Source organism: Ambystoma mexicanum, chromosome 11 (genome assembly GCF_040938575.1).
Source record: "Ambystoma mexicanum isolate Mex_15411 chromosome 11, UKY_AmexF1_1, whole genome shotgun sequence".
NCBI lineage: Eukaryota > Metazoa > Chordata > Amphibia > Caudata > Ambystomatidae > Ambystoma > Ambystoma mexicanum.
The window spans coordinates 1,258,677,072-1,258,686,335 of NC_090934.1; positions in this window are offsets into that span (position 1 = coordinate 1,258,677,072).

Here is a 9,264-nt window from a genome sequence, read left to right on the forward strand (position 1 = left end):
CCAGATGGCAGCTCAGTTGGCCTGCATTCAATCATGGCAAATACTCACTGCCCCAGGTGGGTGGACCTCGAACAGGCACAGCTACCCCTCCCACTACGCTTCCTCCCACACATCCCTCCTCCAGAACAGCAACGGTGGCAGGAACTCTTGGCGACCACTAAACATACCATTTCTGTCTGGGACAAAGCGCTGAAACAAAAAAGGAGGATCCTGGTGGGACTCGGCCCCTTCTCCCCGGTGTTCATGAACCCAACTTTCTCACCCGGGCTGTCCACCCAGAACTTCAGGTCCTGGATTGCAGGAGGCCTGGAGACCCTGGGACAACTCTTCGAAGGAGGACAACCCTGCACCTTTAAGCGATGTAAAGAACTCGAAGCTTCAGGAAAAGGACAGATTCACATATATTCAGCTGAGCCACCGGTGCTCTCACCCACAGACCCGCCAAGTAGCTACCCGCCCCCCTTCAGCTATTGAACTAACCCTTAATGAACTCCCAGTCCGGGGGAATCTCTACCCTATATAAACGCCTCCAAAAGGACTTCCTAATCTCCAAGACCAGGTATATGGCCCAATGGGAAGCTGACCTGGGCCACCCTATCGAGGACCAACTATGGGTTGATATTTGGTCCCGGGCCCACACCTCCTCAGCATGCATCACGAAGAGAGAATGCGCCTACAAGATCCTCCTCCGTTGGTATTACCCTCCCACAAGACTCCACCATATGAATCCCACGCTTGACCCAAAATGCTAGAGACAATGTGGCCAAATAGGGTCCTTTCACATGTGGTGGTCCTGCCCTAGGGCCCAAACCTTCTGGAAACAATGACTGCCTACTATTGCAGACATTACTCAGATAAGGCTACCCCTAGACCCCGAACCCATTCTTCTCGGAGCTCTGGTCCCCGGAATCTACACAAGGTCTGGACCTAAAGCTAAACTATCTCAATGCTTACTGGCCGGCAGAAATGTGGTAGCCCACACTTGGAAAACAGTAGAAGGCCCTCTTATGCCTTTCTGGTGGGTGAAGTTTTGGGACATCCTAATCGCTGAGAGGGCGACGGCAACCGGGACAGGTCTCCTACATCGCTTTCACAACATTTGGGGCCCGGTCTTAGACTTTGACCAAACCTTTCCAGCCCTGACATACAAGCCCCAATTTGTCAGGAGAACCCAACACGATGGAGACCCCCAGCGGGGACGGGAGGAAGGGACTTCATTTCCAGAGGGAGGGAGGGAGGGAAGGGTGACAAATCTTATTGGTTTCATGATACATATGATCAAACTGTGTATTGTTATGACCCGCCTGTTTAAAATAAACTTTTTTTAAACAAATGTAGTGCTGCTAGGCCAATTATTAGGGTTTTGTGGGCTCGAGATTGCACCGTTTAGGTGTAGGTTAGGGTAAAGATTTTGGTTGGGGTAAGAGTTAGGGTTAATGTGGTTGCTCCAGGGCTGGTGATGTATGGGCAGCGTCAGGGTAAGTGTTAAGGTAGAGGGTATGGCAAGCCTACGGTTTGGGGGGAGGGGGGAGTGTTAAGGTATGGGGAAGTTGGGAGGGCTGGTGATGTGTGCAGAGGATAGGGGTTTGAATAAAACTAGTGATTAGAGCAAAGTAACCATTAGACCAGATTTGCAGTTAGGGTAAAGTGAGTATTAGAGCAAGGGTTTGTGTTAGGTCAAGGGCTGTCATTTGTGACTAGTTAGTAATGGAGGTTGGGGTTGGAGTTAGGTTCACTGTCCATTTTGCAATGATTTTGTATTGAGTAACATGCAAATAAAATGCTTTAATTACTACCTTGGACTCTTGGAGAACACTAACCCTTCAAGTTAGGGGAGAGTTGAACTGTTGGGATGATTATGGAGGTTTCTAAAGATTTGGGTCATTGTTCGGGTTACAGCCTTGCACTGGTGTACTGAGATAACTTTTTGGCAACATTATTACTGGCAACATTTTCACACTTTTCAAAAATAGTAATTTAAGACAACGAATGCAAACAGCATTTTGCTGGCTACATTTTCACTTAGAACCATCATGAATACAGTGGTCCTTCGCCTTACCCTTGGGTCCACAGCGAGAACACTTATCTTCACCTTACCGGGCAGTACACCTGCATTTTTAATGTCTGACTGTTGGGTATGCATGCAGCTTCCTTATGATTTATCCTCCAAGTTCCCCTTAGCCTCTATTCCCTTCAACAGGTCACGGGCAGGTTGGGGAGAAGAGTCTACTGGAATCTCATGCTGGTTACCTAGACCCTATGGAAATTCACATTTCCAAACAGGGTTTACTGGGTACTCCCAAGTTTCCCCCCAACCCAGACTAGGTATAGGCAGCCAGCAGCATTTCACCTTTAATCTCAGGTTGCTAGCCTTATATGCTACATCAAAAGGGATAACCTATTCATGGGAAACCATGTTGCCATTACCTTTCGACCAATGCAAATATAGTTATCAATGTCACATTGGCTTTTAACCCTAAATTCACCTCCACCCAATCCAGGTAGGTTACATATCACAGGACAGATTCCATTTGTGGGGACAAAGCACACTCCCCGTTGCCCATTAATTGGGGAGGGAGTAGCTAAATGGGCTATGTCCTACTTGCCGTTCGGCATTCCCATCTCATCGATGCACATGTGCCCAAAAAGAAGCACCAACTGGAAGGGTTCATAACCTCCTCAATTCTGAACCAAGGCCGCCTGACCCAGCTGTCTTGACTGGGTACATTGCAAATGCTACTGCATCCTCCCAGGGACAGCAGACTGCTGTCCTTCAAGCAGGTAGCCATCCAGACAATGGTAATGCAGAACCGTATGGTACTGGACACTCCTAGCCTCCCAAGGAGGGGTATGCACAATTGTAAATAGTGAATGCTGTACTTTTATACCAAGTTACACCAGTAACGTTATAGTCAGCCAGATCCACAGTACAATAAGTGTTCCCATGACATCCCGGAGTCCACTTATATTTTCTGGGTAGCAACTAGTCTGGGCAACCCTGGGTGATTCAATTGGACAAATCCTGTCTGGAGAGGAGTTACAAATGCCTTTACAATCATTAATGTGCCCAATGGAATCCATACCCCCTCCCAAACTATAGTTTTTACTTTCATACCACTGAAATGCATTGTTCCAGTATGGAGGAATATGAGATTTCTTCCACCAGAGATTGATTGAGAATGGAGTGAAGGTCTCACAGGAGGTAATTGTGAGAAGAAAACATTTAAATTGTAATGAACTCCTTATATACTCTGCTGCTTTTAAAGTTTAATGAGTCTATGCTCACTGCCATGTTTAACAGCGCCTCATTGCCATAGCAGTGCTGGCCCCATGTCCTAAATGAGTATGCCTTAAGCAAGGCTTCACTGTGTATTACCGAATAGTGCTTGCTTCCATAGTTCTCACCTTGGACAGATTTCCCTTTCGGCATAGACACCTTTGTCTAGGCAGCGTTAGCAGACAGCAGTAGACATTAGAAAGCCAGCTGCTTGAATCATGGAACTAACTTGAACAGCAGGAATTGTAATTTATCTTAATGTCTTCCACCGACAGCCAAATGTTTATTGGGTATTCAATGCGCCTATACAACAAAGGTGTTCAAAGGCGCAACAAGACAAGCGTGTGGAGAACAGGGATGAAGAAATATCAGAAACTATCCTACAAGGCCTTGTGCATTCGGATCGTGCAAGCACAGTAACAAGAGTGTTGGGGGCGGGGGGACGAAGAGAGTAGGGTGCTGGTCAGAGCAAAAAAAAAGCCCATTGGTTAGGTGAGTGCTAAGGGATGGCAAGGTGGACAAGTGCCAGGGGAATGCAGTGCGTTTAAAGGAAGAAGGTCCATGTGCAAGTTACTGGGCTGGATGGGCTCAATGGGGTGCTGGCCCAGCCAGGCTAGTGCAGGGGGAAATTGTGCTTTCCAATCTGATCACATGGTGCACCGACACTTAAAATGAGCCATTGTTGCTGGACGATCTCATGCCTGCACATCTTTTCCATTGAAAAATATGCATGCTCTCCTGTATAAAAGCTGTGCCCAGAGGTAAGAGCGCTGTTGTGCCAAGTCTTCTGTTGAAGTTATCCTGTGTATGCTGGATTTGCCGACTATAAAGAAGTTAACCAACCCACATGGTCTGGGTGCAAAGTACAGCATATTACAAAAGCCCTACCACTCTTCTCACCTACAGAACTAAGCACACCAAGGTTATCCAGCTAGTTAGTAGTCATATCACTGCTGAGCACCAATCCAAATTTAATTGCAGTAACTGTTGTGCCCCCACTAGTCTTTGCGCCCTCTATCCAGGTATCCTAAACAGAGGCGTTTCACCCTCTATTTAGGTGTATCCGATTTGTAATTGTTAGGTCTCTGATCTGGGCGTTTCTCCCACCCACAAGATGTCTCCGGTCTGGGTGCTGCTTGCCGGTATGTGAGTACTTCTACATGCAACTGTGTCCTAATTTTAGACTTTTCCCAATTAAACCTAGGGCACACCCAACGCCTTACTTGGTCCAGTTGCACCCTCTAATCGGGCCCATCCCCATGTTCCGGCACTACTCCAGCTGCGCCATTCATGTGTGCAAGCTCTCTATTAAGGGTGCATTCTACCCACAAGATCGGACACCATGCCCCCACACTGCCGAAATCAGCTGCAAGCTGGTGCACCAGCATGCCCAACAATGCCCATCCAATCATCTTCCACACAGCCAACCCTCCATGTCATGCAATCCCCTCCAAAACTCATGCCCACTCCCCCCCCCAAACCACTCACCCCTCGTGCCCTCCCCCCTGCTCCAACCTCCACATAGATCCCACTCCACCCAAGTCGCACACCGGAGCGCTAGAGTTGAAAACATCGACTTCCTGAGCATCCCGCCGAGTCCACCTACCCAGTCCTGCCAACCGTACTCCAAACCCGCCATGGCCCCTCACCTGCGTTCACAAGCCCCATCTTTCCCGGACGACATTCCCCCCACCCCTCTTCCCTTAGTGCAGCCCTGACCAAAACCCCACTCAGACCCGCTCCCACACCTCACTGGATGCATTAAAGACACAAACAGGCCCAGTCCTCCGCCACCTTAAGCCCCACACGTTTCAGATCCCCTACCCAGCAGTCTACCTCCACTGGCCTCAATGCGGTCATCCTTCAAATCCCAAAATCACTAGGCTCCACCCATCCAGATACATCATCATCATACCACTCTGATATTGACCAACCACCTCATCCTGATCGGATGCACACTGACAGATCTATCCCTCTTTTAACAACTCTGTATCTAGAACCCATTTCACCTACGCTCGCTTCCCCTACCTCACAGAATCTCTGCCATCATCCTCTCTCAACTACAAAAACTACCTTTATCTAGTGCACCAGCATTCTTACTTATAAACTTCGGAGTCCAAAACGCTGCGGCCTGCCTGCTAATCGGCCTCCCGCCCAGAGACCAAATCAGCCCCACACAGTACCCCCCCCCCCCCCGGCTCCCTATTGGCCAATTAACTACCTTAAAAGCCATGTGCATTACTCACCATACCATCCACAACACAGGGCCGGAATTACTCCAAGACAACTACTGACCCTATAGGACACACTGATCCAGTGCAGCCTCTCTCCTAGTTATCTCGCCCCCCTGCAACCCTCCCCCCTCCCCGCCACCCAATTATAACTAAACCAGACTGGGCAAATCCTCCTTTTGCGTCCAAGCTCCCAACATCTGGAACTATGCCCAAGGAGAGGGGAGACAATCACCTCACATAAAAAAAAGGCACTCAAAACCAGGCTTTTTCCTTCCTCCGCGTGCAACTCTATACTGTGATTATCCAAACACAGAAGTACAGGCTGAGACCAACCCACTTGCCAAATCACTTCAGATGCCGGCAGCGTCACACACAAGCCCAGACCCAACTTAACACCTATGCTCCCATACCACCGCGGATGCTGGCAGCACACCGAGAAACGTGTACTCCCCCCCCCCCACATACAATCATACATCACCCATCGCTCTGAGCCCTCCCCTGCCCGAACCTCACTCTAATCAGTGCTATCGGGTCACTAAACAGCAGCAGTAAATCTGATGCACCTTGATGTGGCACCTTACAGATGCAGGGACAGAATGCTCGTTTAGACAGTCCACTAGATAGCGGCCTTCCTGTTCAAAATGTTCCTGCCACTGTTGCGCTATGATTTGCACCCAGCTGGAGGATCCCACCCAATTATCAAAGGATTTACAAACACAAAAAACTCCAAATCCCATAGGTCGTACTGGGGGTAGGGAGGAAATGCACCAGTTCAATCACAACTATTGGGCATGGAACACACTTTAATAGATGTGGTGGTAGACCACAGAACGATTAAGAAGCACTTGAATGCTTTTCAGTCGACGACGAGAATAATACCATTGGTCTCAGCCATGGCCGACTAGATTCAATTTATTTCCTATTGCACTCAAAGCACCAACCAGATCCTCTACAAAGATAGTATACTAACACAACCAAAAAGGGCCTCAAACAGCTCCATCATCTCGAGAGGCCCAAGGAGACACCAAAACAAAAATCAGGCCAAGACCAAGTTATGTTGAACTCTCACCACGTCCATGGACATATGCCACAGGCACGGCTCCCAATCCATGCACTCTATAATGCAGCTATGGCTATGCAAATCCAGGCTAGCAGCCCGCATAGACATCCACACTGAAACTCCATACGTACCTAAACACCTGCCACTAGTATACAGCGACAACCTAGAACTAAAATGTGGTCTAGCTGGGCACACATCAAATTCTCCTGCACTAGCACTAGACCCTGCCAACAGCCCCACCCACTTGCGCGACCTCAGAGCGGCTTACTGGGGGTCCAGCCAACCAGGTCCTAACCTGGAGGAATGCACACATGCATCTTAAACTCTAAGAAACTCCCATACATGGACTTTGGTCCCCAAGGGCGTTCCAACCAAAGTGCATCGAGGCCACATAAATAGGTCAAGGAGGTGCTATATAAATGACTATTAGAATTATACCTCTATGGAACGGTATTGTACACCTCTGAGGTCTAGTGGCATTAAAATGCATGTATGCCCTGGCCAATGATCTCCAAAAGTGTTTTGTATTCGTGGACGCAATGACCGCCCCCCTCTGCCAGAAACCAGTCTCCAAATCCCCTAAAAAAAAAGTATGGGTTTCAAGGCGGGCCTCTTACTGAAGAGGTAGATGTGTCCAACCTCCCCAGAAGAAAAGGGGTGTTGGTAATGAGATTTATGGAGTGAATTACTCACAGGCAAGGATATAGAAAATAAAAGCAATGAGGTGCATTTAAATATTATGGATTTCACCACAAAAGAATGATTGAATATCATTACACCATGTTGGGGAGTAACGCAGGATTAGAGCCGTCGCACAATGGCTGTACATTTAAGTTCCTTTGAAGAATTGCTTTTTTTATTTTTATTTGCTGAGCCACCCAACAACTGTAAAGGTAACAACTTCACACTGTTTCACCAATCTGCACCAAATGTTGCATAGTGACCAATTAGGACCCCTCTGGACATTGCTGGCTACCAACAAGACACCCCACCCCTTTCCCCAGATGTCAGTACCTTCACACGACAGTTGCCTGAAATCGGAAAAACATCAATGTGGCCATAGAAGGACCGGTCCTCAACCCTATAATGCATGGTCCTTGAGACATTTGCACCACAACGAACTGCAGCACGCCAGAGTGAGGCAACAAGTAGGTCCCAGTATGCAGCAGCACACCAACTCTTGCCGCGCCCACATCTGCTCCGGGGTATGTCAGCCAGCCACACACGCCCATTCTCATGGCAATTTACTTCAGAGTACAAAATACAGTAAGCGATTCGGAACAGCGACCTACAGGATCATAGATTTCCAACAATTGATTGTCACGTCTGTTCAAAGAACAGGTAGTTTTTGCTAGTTGCCAATACATTTGGATTCAAAGCCGCCATGTGAATTTTGAAAATCTGGCTATTTCAAGTAGACTCACATGTGCTCTAAATTGAGACTTAGCAATTACTTTACATTAGTTTCGGAAAACACTGGAGATTGTTCTGGAACATTTTGGACTACAATTCCCCCATCAGCAAGCAGTCAATGGCGAGGGAACAGTGTCTTATTTCAAACCACCTGGAGAATTACAAGATGTTTAGTAGAGCTAAAGAGGAGTTACTTCGAATCTTGCAGCCATGGCGATCTATGCATTGAGAACTTAAAGCTTCAACTGAGCTTTTTAGAAATCACTTGCCCTTAACCAGCTTCATGTGAGCTGTGACAATCTTGTAGCTCACAGGACATTTTCTAAGATAGCTGGCTATTAAGTGCTAGTGGACAACTTTGTGGCAGTCAAACAGGCTACAAATACATACATTGTGGTCTTGTTTGCATTAGCCTTTTAACTTTGCGGATCAAACTGATGTAGGCCAGACAAGGAATTAAGCTTTTATGGTATTCTGTTGCATATGAAATCGTGCAGTGCCTGTAATACACGTGAAATTTACTAGGTGAGGTAGTAGCAAATCTCGAGTCAGTTAATATTCCGTTGAAGGTGTTTAACTTGGGCTTAAGATGTTGGTGCAGTTAAGTGAGCAAACGTTGCTGGTATTAAGTTTGCATAGCAATATTGTAAAACACTGCACGTTAGTAGCAGCAGCAGCCAGTTGGAAACTACACTACAGGGTCAGAATGCCAGTAAAGCCGTTAATCGATTTGATGAGGGATTTGAAATATTTAATTGGTTGACTGCAACACTGCCTGTCAATATTAAGACTGGTTGAACTAAGCAGGATGAGTGCATCACAAGCGTTCATTGTGATAGGCCACAACCAGCAACACTTTAAATCATCCAAAGATCACACCATGAAATGAATCCAATGTCGTCTTTTTAGACTTGCAACCTTAGGCAACTATTACTACCAATTAAGAGTAACAGTGCTCGACAAAATCTACTAGCCCACTTGCATTGGCAAGTGGTTTTCATGAAGGGAGTGTCATGTTTGCACTAAAGAGCAAATACACAGTATGCTGGACACATGCACCAAATATGAAGAGTGCTTATGGCGACATGCATCATTTTACAAAAAGTGCTGGTAAATATTTTGTCAGTCATCTTGAGGCAAGTGCATTTCTTTTAGGTAGAGTATGTAAACTAAGGAACTCACCCTGCAGATCTAGTGGGATTTCTAGGAATTTATAAGGCCCGAGTAAAATCTTTATGAAGGCCATAACCCTATGCATTTATACCACAAAGCATTTCTTA